Below are 14175 nucleotides of genomic sequence, written 5' to 3'. Positions count from 1 at the left end.
AAGCATCAATTCTTTGGTGCTCAGCCTTCTTCACAGTCCAACTCTCACATCCATACATGACCACAGGAAAAACCATAGCCTCGACTAGATGAACCTTTGTTGGCAAAGTGATGTCTCTGCTTTTGAATATGCTATCTAGGTTGGTGATAACTTTCCTTCCAAGGAGTAAGTGTCTTTTAATTTCATGGCTGCAGTCACCATCTGCAGTGATTTTGGAGCCCTGAAAAATAAAATCTGACACTGTTTCCACTGTTTCCCCATCTATTTGCCATGAAGTGATGGGACCGGATGCCATGATCTTCGTTTTCTGAATGTTGAGCTTTAAGCCAACTTTTTCACTCTCCACTTTCACCTTCATCAAGAGGCTTTTTAGTTCCTCTTCACTTTCTGCCATAAGGATGGTGTCATCTGCATATCTGAGGTTATTCATATTTCTCCCGGCAATCTTGATTCCAGCTTGTGCTTCTTCCAGCCCAGCATTTCTCATGATGTACTCTGCATATAAGTTAAATAAGTTAAATAAGCAGGGTGACAATATACAGACTTGACGTACTCCTTTCCCTATTTGGAACCAGTCTGTTGTTCCATGTCCAGTTCTAACTGATGCTTCCTGACCTGCATATAGGTTTCTCAAGAGGCAGGTCAGGTGGTCTGGTATTCCCATCTCTTGAAGAATTTTCCACAGTTTATTGTGATCCACACAGTCAAAGGATTTGGCATAGTCGATAAAGCACAAATAGATGTTTTCTTGGAACTCTCTTGCTTTTTTGATGATCCAGCGGATGTTGGCAATTTGATCTCTGGTTCCTCTGCCTTTTCTGAAACCAGCTTGAACATCTGGAAGTTCACAGTTCATGTATTGCTGAAGCCTGGCTTGGAGGATTTTAAGCATCACTTTCAGTTCAGTTCAGTTCAGTTCAGTTGCTCAGTCATGTCCGACTCTTTGTGACCCCATGAATTGCAGCATACCAGGCCTCCCTGTCCATCACCAACCCCGGAGTTCACTCAAACTCAAGTCCATCGAGTCGGTGGTGCCATCCAGCCATCTCATCCTCTGTCATCCCCTTTTCCTCCTGCCCCCAATCCCTCCCAGCATCAGAGTCTTTTCCAATGAGTCAACTCTTCGCATGAGGTGGCCGAAGTACTGGAGTTTCAGCTTTAGCATCATTCCTTCCAAAGAACACCCAGGACTGATGTCCTTTAGAATGCACTGGTTGGATCTCCTTGCAGTCCAAGGGAGTCTCAAGAGTCTTCTCCAATACCACAGTTCAAAAGTATCAATTCTTTGGCGCTCAGCTTTCTTCACAGTCCAGCTCTCACATCCATACACGACTACTGGAAAAACCATAGCCTTGACCAGACGGACCTTTGTTGGCAAAGTAATGTCTCTGCTTTTGAATATGCTATCTAGGTTGGTCATAACTTTCCTTCCAAGGAGTAAGCATCTTTACTAGCCTGCAATAAAGGGTAGGTAGAAGGAATTCAGAAGGGTGGACAGAAGGACATTAGACTCCAATGACAAATTTTGCCTACATCCAATTTTGCCCAGAAGCAGGCCTGGGGGCAGAGAGTTTGCTTCACATCCAGCTGTTTGGAGAAGAGCTACATAGAAAGAAGGGCATGTGTACCATCTCATAGGTAACTCCACTTTGCTTCCTTTGCTGTTATGCTCATCCTGCCTTCATTTTGTCATTCAGGCCTAGGCTCAAGGTAATTTCTCTGAAAGACTTTCCCTGTCCATTCAACCTTAAGTTGTCCCATCCTCCAGATCTCTGCAGCAACCACTTTCTGTTGCATTGTTGCTTAAGTGGTCTTTGTCATTAGTTGAAAAGATACAAATTCCTCTATTAATTTACTTATCTCAGTGATCTACTTTCTTGTTCATGGTAAGGTTGCCAGTTCCTAGAACACTACCTGGTGCTCAAAAAGTGGTGGGTTGAATAAATAAACAGATGAATTACATGCAATCACAATTAGCTGTAAGGAGACAGTCAAATATTTTGTTGAGTTAAAATTTTGTTATTAAATATTTCTTTAGAACTGGACCATTTGGTTAAGAGCTGAAACTGCTTAAGTATAATTTGTTGTAGGGTAATGAAACTTGAGCTGTTTTTATTATGGTACCTATTACGTTACTGCTGGATGATCACAACTTATTGTGGTTAGTAATGAGAATGGGCAACAGCAATATAATGTTAGGAAACAAAAAATGGACCAAGTGTAAGACTCTCTCTCAGTTTTCTTAACAGTCAAGTGGCATAATTGGATGACTGATGGTCTCAAGGGGCCTCTGTAATTCTGTGAGCTCTTTGTAAGAGGAAACAAGAATGAACAGAGAGAATATAGTATGTGCATTGTAAACAGACACGTTAAAACACTTCTTTAGACAAAATAGGACATCCTTTTAAGCCATTGTGAAGCATGTCAATTGATGAGCTGATTATGGCTCAGTTATTTATAGGAAAAGCTTACAGGGAATATGAGATAGGAGATAATTTCTGACAGCTATCATTATTGAATAGACAGCTGTCTAGTCAATACAGGAATTTTCCTTCAATTTAGACCCTCGTTGATGACATGAGTTGGCAAATCCAAGCATACTGGGAAATTTGTGGCCAAACTTGAAGATTTCTTTAAATCATTTGTTTTAATCAGAACTCATATTTCTAAGTCAAATAATACATTGATTCTGCTCTTCTTCCCAGCTGCACGCCATTGTTTTCCCCTTTATCTGTTTATTATCTTGGCACAGATACTAGTTTGGTAAGTGTGCTCACAGAAGTATTTGCAATAGAAGATAGTGGAAGGCTAATGCTTCATTGGTAGATGCAGTCAGTTTAACCTTCCTTCTCTTTTTTAAAACCACCACAATGAATAAACAGAACAATGACAATGCTTAGTGGAAAAAGTTGCTGTCAAAACATTTACCGTGGCATCAGTGTGAAATGTGATAGCAGCATGACAAATGAAGATGGGATATGATGTCCGATTCAGATGGAGGGTCTCTGGACATAGCTAATTATGTTTATTAGATAACAGGTCTTCTACTTTCTCTATAACATATACCTTCAATATTTAAGAAAATAAATTTTCACCTTTCTTAGCTTCTCATTGTTAATAAGCATTAAACCTTTTTTTCCTAAATACATGGAAACAATTGACTTATACAGTACAAATCCAAGGCAGGAAATTCTGATTATTTAATTTCATTTATTCCTGCTGTGTTTATTTAAGTAAAGCTGTAAATACCACTGATGGTTTTACAGGGAGACACAAATGTGTTCTATTAAATAATTACTCAGCAAAATTATTTGGTTGTGAATTAAAACATGATGACTTTAATGAGATTTCCTTTAAAAATTGTCTTCAAAATATTTGTATGCATCATTATTAGAAAAGCAACATAGTAGAGTGGAAAAATTTTTTGACTGGTGGTCAGAACATGTGGGTTCAAGTCCTGGCCATGCCCCTCAAAATGAGAACTTCTTATTTGTAAAATTTCCTGATTTGGATTTCTTCCTGCCAAATAAATGTATGGGTTTTAAGATTTATGTAAAAATTGTATTGATTTTTGTAAAAAGAAATTTGAGGAAATGAGAATGAAGTTGATCTTAAGATTGCCATTGACTCATTAGGATTTCCTTTTTTGCCTCATCTTTTTTTACAAGGGAGCACAAACTCCCTATAAGCTTTAGGGAAAAATGTATTTTTTCCCCTATCCAGGTGAGGGATAGAGTTGATTTGTCCTGGTAGTGATAGTGAGAAACATCATCCAGCTACATGGTGCTCTTCTTTTGGCCTCCAATTGAAAGTTAGAAAGAAACGAGAATAAACTAGAAAACCCTGGGATGTGGTTTGGCATTCCCAAACCTTGGTGCCTTCAGGGCTCTGTGCTGTGTGGCTTGGGGACTGTGCCAACAGCAAGTTCTGGGACAGCCTTCTTAATGGACTGGTGTGTCTGTGTGTGTGTGTGTGTGTGTGTCTGTAGAGGGTGGGTAGAGGGTGGATCAGGAATTCATCTTTGTATGCCTGGCAGGATATATTGGTTTTGGCCTTTTTTCTTGAAGAATTAGCTTCATTAGGTTTTTTAATTATTCCCCCTAAACGGATAAATGAATGACTCTTTTCCAAAGAGTTATCATTTGGTGCCAGCGATCAAGCCTTTCTCCATACCACTCCATGTGACACAGGATGTGGTCTGATATTTAATCTAAGTGCAGGCTCCACTTTTTTGCTGGGTAGAGTGAATAGACTTATAAAGCTTCTTTGTTATGGAATGACTTCTTAGCAAACTGCCTTCTCTTTTATTTAGAAACCAAATTACTAGGATAAAAAGAAAAAAGTCCAGACATTATACACTTCTTGGCATCCCACAGCCATTTTGGTAGAAGGTGATGAATGTGTTTTAGTGGATTAATATTTCTGGAATGTGAGCAGGGTCAGTCCACAGCAGACTGAGCAGGATTGTCACTCCAGGGACCTAGTCAGGACTGCTGATCTCTCTATAACGTTCTGCCTGGAAACAAAGCCTGCACCTCTCAATTGCCCTTCCATATTTCATTTCCTTGGATCTTACCCTATGGAAAGTGGGTGGAGTTGGAATAAGTGGAATGAGCATAACAAGCCAATCTTTTCATTTATCTATGTTAGCTGTATGCTACCTTTCTATATAATAAAATGTCTAAAGTTAGTAATTGCACTTACCTAGAATTGCACATCACTTAGATGGCAAATAGATGGAGAAACGATGGAAACAGTGACAGACTTTATTTTCTTGGGCTCCAAAATCACTGCAGATGGTGACTGCAGCCATGAAATTAAAAGACACTTACTCCTTGGAAGAAAAGCTCTGACAAAACTGCTGCTGTTGCGAAGTCGCTTCAGTTGCGTCCAACTCTGTGCGACCCCATAGACGCCAGCCCACCAGGCTCCACCGTCCCTGGGATTCTCCAGGCAAGAGTACTAGAGTGGGTTGCCATTGCCTTAGCCACTGACAAACCTAGGCAGTGTATTAAAGAGCAGAGACATTACTTTGCTGACAAAGGTCCGTATAGTCAAAGCTATGTTTTTTTTCCAGTAGTTATGTATGGATGTGAGAGTTAGACCATAGAGAAGGCTCAGTGCTGAAGAACTGATGATTTTGAACTGTGGTGCTGGGGAAAACTCTTGAGAGTCCCTTGGACTGCAAGGAGAGGAAACCAGTCAATACTAAAGGAAATCAATCCTGAATATTCATTGGAAGGACTGATGCTGAAGCTCCAATACTTTGGTCACCTGATGCAAAGAGCAGACTCATTGGGAAAGACCCTGATGCTGAGAAAGGCTGAAGGCAGGAACAGAAAGGGACAGCAGAGGATGAGGTGGTTGGATGACATCACTGACTAAATGGATATGAGTTTGAGCAAGCTCTGGTAGATGGTGAAGGACAGGGGAGCCTGACAGTCCTGGTCCATGGGGTCACAAAGAGTTGGACATGAGTGAGTGACTGAACAAGAATTGCACAGTTGTTGAAGAGATCAGTTCAGTTCAGTTGGTCAGTAGTGTCCGACTCTTTGTGAACCCATGGACTGCAGCACGCCAGGCATCCCTGTCCATCACCAACTTCTGGAGTTTACCCAAACTCATGTCCATTGAGTCAGCGATACCATCCAACCATCTCATCCTCTGTCATCCCCTTCTCTTCCTGCCCTCAATCTTTCCCAGCATCAGGGTCTTTTCAAATGAGTCAGTTTTTCCCATCAGGTGGCCAAAGTATTGGAGTTTCAGCTTCAACATCAGTCCTTCCAATGAACACCCAGGACTGATCTCCTTTAGGATGGACTGGTTGGATCTCCTTTCAGTCTAAGGGACTCTCCAGAGTTTTTTCCAACACCACAGTTCAAAAGCACTCTTTGGCACTCAGCTTTCTTTACAGTCCAACTCTCACATCCATACATGACTAATGGAAAAAACATAGCCTAGACAGGCCTTTGTTGGCAAAGTAATGTCTCTGCTTTTTAATATGCTATCTAGGTTGGTCATAACTTTTCTTCCAAGGAGTAAAAGTCTTTTAATTTCATGGCTGCAATCACCATCTGCAGTGATTTTGGAACCCTCAAAAATAAATTCTCTCATTGTTTCCACTGTTTCCCCACCTATTTGCCATGAAGTGATGGGACAAGATGCCATGATGTGATGGGGCCAGATGCCATGATCTTAGTTTTCTGAATGTTGAGTTTTAAGCCAACTTTTTCACTCTCTTCTTTCATCTTCATTAATAGGCTCTTTAGTTCTTCTTCCCTTTCTGCCATAAGGGCGGTACCATCTGCATAACTGAGGTTATTGATATGTCTTCGGGTAATTGTGATTCCAACTTGTGCTTCATCCAGCCCAGCATTTCCCATGATGTATTCTGCATATAAGTTAAATAAGCAGGGTGACAATATACAGCCCTGACATACTCCTTTTCCTATTTGGAACCAGTCTGTTGTTCCATGTCCAGTCTGTTGCTTCCTGACCTGCATATAGGTTTCTCAAGAGGCAGGTCAGGTGGTCTGGTATTCCCATCTCTTGAAGAATTTTCCACAGTTTATTGTGTTGTACGCAGTCAAAGGCTTTGTCATAGTCAATAAAGCAAAAATAGATGTTTTTCTGGAACTCTCTTGCTTTTTTGATGATCCAGCGGATGTTGGCAATTTGATCTCTGGTTCCTCTGCCTTTTCTAAAACCATCTTGAACATCTGGAAGTTCACGGTTCATGTATTGCTGAAGCCTGGCTTGGAGAATTTTGAGCATTACTTTACTAGCATGTGAGATGAGTGCAATTGTGCGGTAGTTTGAGCATTCTTTGGCATTGCCTTTCTTTGGGATTGGAATGAAAACTGACCTTTTCCATTCCTGAGGCCACTGCTGACTTTTCCAAATTTGCTGGCATATTGAGTGCAGCACTTGCACAGCATCATCTTTCAGGATTTGGAATAGCTCAACTGGAATTCCATCACCTCCACTAGCTTTGTTTGTAGTGATGCTTTCGAAGGCCCACTTGACTTCACATCCAGGATGTCTTGCTCTAGGTGAGTGATCACACTATCGTGATTATCTGGGTCATGAAGATCTTTTTTGTATAGTTCTTCTGTGTATTCTTGCCACCTCTTCTAATATCTTCTACTTCTGTTAGGTCCATACCATTTCTGTCCTTTATTGTGCCCATCTTTGCATGAAATGTTCCCTTGGTAACTCTAATTTTCTTGAAGAGATCTCTAGTCTTTCCCTTTCTGTTTTTTCCTTTATTTCTTTGCATTGATCGCTGAGGAAGGCTTTCTTATCTTTCCTTGCTATTCTTTGGAACTCTGCATTCAAATGGGAATATCTTTCTTTTCTCCTTTGCTTTTCACTTCTCTTCTTTTCACAGCTATTTGTAAGGCCTCCTCCAACAGCCATTTTGCTTTTTGCATTTCTTTTTCTTGGGGATGGTCTTGCTTCCTGTCTCCTGTACAATGTCACGAACCTCTGTCCATAGTTCATCAGGCGCTCTGTCTATCAGATCTAGTCCTTTGAATCTATTTCTCAGTTTCACTATAAAATCATAAAGGATTTGATTTAGGTCGTACCTGAATGGTCTAGTGGTTTTCCCCGATTTCTTCAATTTAAGTCTTAATTTTGCAATAAGGAGTTCATGATCTGAGCCACAGTCAGCTCCTGGTCTTGTTTTTGCTGACTGTGTTGAAGAGCTAGTTTTTATATAAAGCAATTAAAATATCCATCACATTAAAACAATATAGCTGTATGATTTGCCTACAGGTAAGAATGGGTGTTGGTATTTTCAATAATTTTATGATATTCTTAATGAAACATAGACCATCAGCAAAAGGGTAGAATAGGTGATCTTCAACTTGAGTTGCCCTCATAGAAAGATGAACTAGCAACAGTCCATGGACAAGATACTTTTGTGAAAATCTCACAGCCCAGGGATGAGACTTAAATATGATGGACCACAGAAACAAGGGCCTGCATTAGAAGAGCAGTAGAAACATTTTTCACTTTGACTACCTTGTTCCTCTTGCAGGATGGCACAGCTCCACATGGAGAAGCCCCACCCCCCAGCCCACCACGGGCCATGGTTTCTCAGGGGCTACAAGGATCCTAAAGTGGACATCCAGTTTCCCCTGTGCTTCCTAGGAAACCCATTTTGGTCTGGCCTCACAGGGACCACCGGGGAACTGGTGGGGCTGGACCTCTACAAAGAAAAATGCAGCAAGGAGGGGCCTCTAGCTATCAGCCTATAGATCGTGGTGAATTACATTCCTGCTGGCAGTGAGGCCTGAGCATCGATCACTGTCAGTGGCTCTGTCCATCTGTAGAGCTGAGATGGTGGCCCTGTCTGTCCAAGGAGCTTGATCAGCAGTTCTGCCCATTTTTGTCTCCCAGACAATGAGCCATACTGGCTGTGGAGCCCATTCTATGCTCCCACCTGAAGAAAGAAGCAAGTCAGCAGCCCCTTCCAACTGCTGAGCATAGCCCTCAGCGTTTGTTATTTTTCTTCAGATGTGCAACCCCACCAGTTCCCCACAAGTCTGTTCGCTAGGTCTGTGTCTCTATTCCTGCCCTGCAAATAGGTTCATTAGTACGCATGTATTCGTCAATATATGATATCTGTTTTTCTCTTTCTGACTTGCTCTACTCTGTATAACAGGCTCTAGGTTCATCCACCTCACTATAACTGACTCAAATTCATATCATTTATGTCTAATATTCCATTGCATATATATATTAATACTACAACTTCTTTATCCATTCATCTGTCAGTGGACATCTAGCTTGCTTCTGTGTCCTGGCTATTGCAAATGGTGCTACAATGAACATTGGAGTACATGTATCTTTTTGAATTATGGTTTCCTCAGGGTATATGCCCAGTAGTGGATTTGCTGGGTCTTATGGTAGTTCTCGGAGAAGGCAATGGCACCCCACTCCAGTCCTCTTGCCTGGAAAATCCCATGGACGGAGGAACCTGGTGGGCTGCAGTCCATGGGGTCGCTAAGAGTTGGACACGACTGAGTGACTTCACTTTCACTTTTCACTTTCATGCATTGGAGAAGGAAATGGCAACCCACTCCAGTGTTCTTGCCTGGAGAATCCCAGGGATGGGGGAGCCTGGTGGGCTGCCGTCCATGGGGTCTCACAGAGTCGAACACACTGAAGCGACTTGGCAGCAGCAGCAGCATGGTAGTTCTATTCCTAGTTTTTTAACGAATCCCCATACTGTTTTCCATAGTGGCTGTCTCAGTTTCCATGCCTATGAACAGTGCAGAGGGTTCCCTTTTCTCCACATCCCCTCCAGTATTTATTTTTTGTAGATTTTTTTAACGATGGCCATTCTGCCTGGTGTGAGGTAATACCTCATTGTAATTTTGCTTTGCATTTCTCTAATAGTGAGAGATGTTGAGTATGTTTTCATGTGTTTGTTGGCCATCTGTAGGTCTTTGGAGAAATGTCTGTTTAGGTTTTCCACTCATTTTTTTTTTATCAGGTTGCTTGTTTTTCTGATATTGAGCTGCATGGACTTCTTGTATATAGTGCTTCATTTACAATTATTTTCTCCCATTCTGAGGGTTGTCTTTCATCTTGTTTATAGTTTCCTTTGCTGTGCAAAGGCTTTTAAATTTAATTAGGTCCCATTTATTTATTTTTGTTTCTATTTCCATTACTTTAGGAAGTGGGTCAAAGAGAATCTTGCTTCAATTCATGTCAAAGAGTAATCTGCCTATGTTTCCCTCCAAGAGTCTTATTGTTCTTGGCCTTACATTTAGGTTTTAAATGCATTTTGAATTTATTTGTGTGTAAGGTGTTAGAAAGTGCTCTAATTTTATTATTTTTTTTGCATGTCACTGTCCGGTTTTCCATTACCATTTATTGAAGAGGCTGTCTTTTCTCTATTGTATATTCTTGCCTGCTTTGTCAAAGATAAGGTGCCCATAGGTGCATGCATTTATCTCTGGGATTTATATTTTTTCCATTGATCTATATTTCTATTTTTGTGCAGTACCATACTTTCTTCCATACAGTGAAAGTGAGAAATAGATTTAAGGGACTAGGTCTGAGAGACAGAGTGCCTGATGAACTATGGATGGAGGTTCATGACATTTTACAGGAGACAGGGATCAAGACCATCCCCATGGAAAAGAAATGCAAAAAAGCAAAATGACTGTCTGAGGAGGCCTCACAAATAGCTGTGAAAAGAAGCAAAGCAAAAAGCAAAGGAGAAAAGGAGAGATATTCCCATTTGAATGTAGAGTTCCAAAGAATAGCAAGGAGAGATAAGAAAGCCTTCCTCAGTGATCAGTGCAAAGAAATAGAGGAAAACAACAGAATGGGAAAGACTAGAGATCTCTTCAAGAAAATTAGAGATACCAAGGGAACATTTCATGCAAAGATGGGTACAATAAAGGACAGAAATGGTATGGACCTAATGGAAGCAGAAGATATTAAGAAGAGATGGCAAGAATACACAGAAGAACTATACAAAAAAGATCTTCATGACCCAGATAATCACGATGGTGTGCTCACTCATCTAGAGCCAGACATCCTGGAATGTGAAGTCAAGTGGGCCTTCAAAAGCATCACTATGAACAAAGCTAGTGGAGGTGATGGAATTCCAGTGGAGCTATTTCAAATCCTGAAAGATGATGCTGTGCAAGTGCTGCACTCAATATGCCAGGAAATCTGGAAAACTCAGCAGTGGCCACAGGACTGGAAAGGGTCAGTTTTCATTCCAATCCTAAAGAAAGCCAATGCCAAAGAATGCTCAAACTACCGCACAATTGCACTCATCTCACATGCTAGTAAAGTAATGCTCAAAATTCTCCAAGCCAGGCTTCAGCAATACGTGAACCGTGAACTTCCAGACATTCAAGCTGGTTTTAGAAAAGGCAGAGGAACCAGAGATCAAATTGCCAACATCCGCTGGATCATCAAAAAAGCAAGAGAGTTCCAGAAAAACATCTCTTTCTGCTTTACTGACTATGCCAAAGCCTTTGACTGTGTGGATCACAATAAACTGTGGAAAATTCTGAAAGAGATGGGAATACCAGACCACCTGAACTGCCTCTTGAGAAATCTGTATGCAGGTCCAGAAGCAACAATTAGAACTGGACATGGAACAACAGACTGGTTCCAAATTGGGAAAGGAGTACGTCAAGGCTGTATATTGCCACCCTGCTTATTTAACTTATTTAACTCATATGCAGAGTACATCATGAGAAATGCTGGGCTGGAAGAAGCACAAGCTGGAATCAAGATTGCCCAGAGAAATATCAATAACCTCAGATATGCAGATGACACCGCCCTATTGGCAGAAAGGGAAGAAGAACTAAAGAGTCTCTTAAAGAAGATGAAAGAGGAGAGTGAAAAAGTTGGCTTAAAGCTCAACATTCAGAAAACGAAGATCATGGCATCTGGTCCCATCACTTCATGGGAAATAGATGGGGAAACAGTGTCAGACTTTATTTTTTTGGGCTCTAAAATCACTGCAGAGGTGATTGCAGCCATGAAATTAAAAGATGCTTACTCCTTGGAAGGAAAGTCATGACCAACCTAGATAGCATATTAAAAAGCAGAGACATTACTTTGCCAACCAAGGTCTGTCTAGTCAAAGCTATGGTTTTTCCAGTGGTCATGTATGGATGTGAGAGTTGGACTGTGAAGAAACTGAGCACCAAAGAATTGATGCTTTTGAACTGTGGTGCTGGATAAGACTCTTGAGAGTCCCTTGGACTGCAAGGAGATCCAACCAGTCCATCCTAAAGGAGAGCAGTCCTGGGTGTTTATTGGAAGGACTGATGCTGAGGCTAAAACTGCAATACTTTGGCCATCTCATGCGAAGGGTTGACTTATTGGAAAAGACCCTGATGCTGGGAGTGATTGGGGGCAGGAGGAGAAGGGGACGACAGAGGATGAGATGGCTGGATGGCATCACTGACTCAATGCACATGAGTTTGGGTGAACTCCGGGAGTTGGTGATGGACAGGGAGGTCTAGCATGCTGCAGTTCATGGGTCGCAAAGAGTCAGACTGGACTGAGCGACTAAACTCAACTGAACTGAACCGATACTGTCTTAATTACTGTAGCTTTGTAAGTATTGTCTGAAGTCAGGAAGGTTGATTCTCCCAGATCTTTTTTCTTTCTCAAGATTGCTTTGGCTATTTAGGGCCTTTTGTGTTTCTATACAAATTCTAACTTTTTTTGCTCTAGTTCTATGAAAAATGCCATTGGTAATTTGATAGAGATTGCATCAAATCTGTAGATTGCTTTGGATAGTAGTCATTTTCACAATACTGATTTCTTCCAATCTAAGAACATGGTATATCTCTTCATCTGTTTGTGTCTTTCTTTGTTTTCTTTCATTAGTGTCTTACAGTTTCCAGCACATAGGTCAGCAGATTTATTAGGTAGGTTTATTCCTAGGTATTTTATTCTTTTTGCTGCAATGGTGAATGGGATTGTTTCCTTAATTTATTTTTCTGATTTTTCATTGTTATTGTATAGGAAGGCAAGGTATTTCTGTGTATTAATTTTGTATCCTGTGACTTTACTAAATTCATTGATTAGCTCTTGTAATTTTCTGGTGGCATCTTAAGTGTTTTCTATGTATAGTATCATGTCATCTGCAAACAGTGAAAGTTTCATTTCTTTTCCAACCTAGATTCTTTTTACTTCTTTTTCTTCTCTCATTTCCATGACTAGGAATTTTAAAACTATATCGAATAGTGGTGAGAATGGGCACCCTTTTCTTGTTCCTGATCTTAGAGAAAATGTTTTCAGTTTTTCACCACTGAGAATAATGTTTGCTGTGGGTTTGTTATATATGACCTTTATTATGTTGAGGTATGTTCCCTCTATGCCCACTTTTTGGAAAGCTTTTTTCATAAAGGGGTGTTGAATTTTTTTGTTTTAATATGGAATGCTTCACAAAAGTGTATGTCATCCTTGCACGTGGGGCCATGCTAATCTCTGTTTCATTTCAATTTTACTATATGTGCTGCCAGAGCCAGCACCGGGTGTTGACTTTTGTCTAAAGCTTTTCCTCCATCTCCCTTAAAGACTCTTTATGTGGATATTACTAATTCTACTTTAGTCTTCATAGCTCTAAGCTTTTCACATTTATCCTTTTTGCTGCCTTTTGGGGAATTGCCTTATCTCAGTTTTCTTGCAATTCATCTTTCAAGTATCTGCCTGTTACTACCCTGATCCACTATGTTTTTTATTTTGACTGCTTTATCTTCATGTCTAATATTTCCATTGGGCTATTTAAAATTTTTTTTCTGTTCTTGTTTCATTTTATTCCTTATCTCCTAATGAATATCTATCATGCCTAATTTAAAACATTTCTGTTCATTCCAATAATTCTTCTTCAAATGGTGTATGTTTTCCAGTTTGTTCACTTAAAAAAAAAAGATGTTAAACTCCTCAGATGCCTTGTTTATCATTTTGAGCTTGTGTGTCCTTGCTCCTCTGGGGTTAGCAGCTGTTCTTTATGGTAATGAACATTGTAGAGGGGATGAAGACAAGTCCCTGGTCAGTGCCAGTAGCAGCAAACTAGGAAGGGGAGAAGGGGGAGCCCAGGAACCGTAGAGCCCTCAGCAGTAATTCCTGCTTGCTCCATCCTCTGGGACTGCCTTGGTGGCTGAGATGGTAAAGAATCTGCCTACAATGCAGGAGACCTGGGTTCAAAACAGGGAGATCCCCTAGAGAAGGGAATGGCAACCCACTCCAGTATTCTTGCCTGGAGAGATCCAAGGACAGAGGAGCCTGGTGGGCTACAGTCCACAGGGTCACAAAGAGTAGGACACCGAGCGACTGATGCTTCTATACACTTCCTGTTTTGAAACATCTTATACAAGGGGTTATTATCTTGCCTGGCCAAGGTGGGTGGTTTCAGTCAGTTCAGTCGTGTCTGACTCTTTGCAACTACATGGACCACAGCATGCCAGGCCTCCTTGTCCATCACCAACTCCCAGAGCTTACTCAAACTCTTGTCCATTGAGTCAGTGATGCCATCCAACCATCTCATGCTCTGTCATCCCCTCTTCCCCCTGCCTTTAATCTTTCCTAGCATCAGGGTCTTTTCAACTGAGTCTGTTCTTCCCAGCAGGTGGCCAAAGTATTGGAATTTCAGCTTCAGCATCAGTCTTTCAAATGAAT

General features: G+C 41.0%; 1 non-coding gene across 1 annotated transcript; it reads right to left on the bottom strand.

Annotated features, from left to right (window-relative positions):
• Positions 1–12923: 12923 nt before the first annotated feature.
• Positions 12924–13028, bottom strand: LOC112587691. Its single transcript, XR_003112189.1, has one exon. It is a non-coding gene; the product is annotated as a U6 spliceosomal RNA (small nuclear RNA).
• Between the last annotated feature and the right edge of the window lie 1147 nt (positions 13029–14175).

This window comes from Bubalus bubalis, chromosome 10 (assembly GCF_019923935.1).
Source record: "Bubalus bubalis isolate 160015118507 breed Murrah chromosome 10, NDDB_SH_1, whole genome shotgun sequence".
Classification (NCBI taxonomy): Eukaryota; Metazoa; Chordata; class Mammalia; order Artiodactyla; family Bovidae; genus Bubalus; species Bubalus bubalis.
The sequence above is the reverse complement of the archived record's forward strand: the minus strand, read 5'-3'. Positions and strand labels throughout refer to the sequence as shown.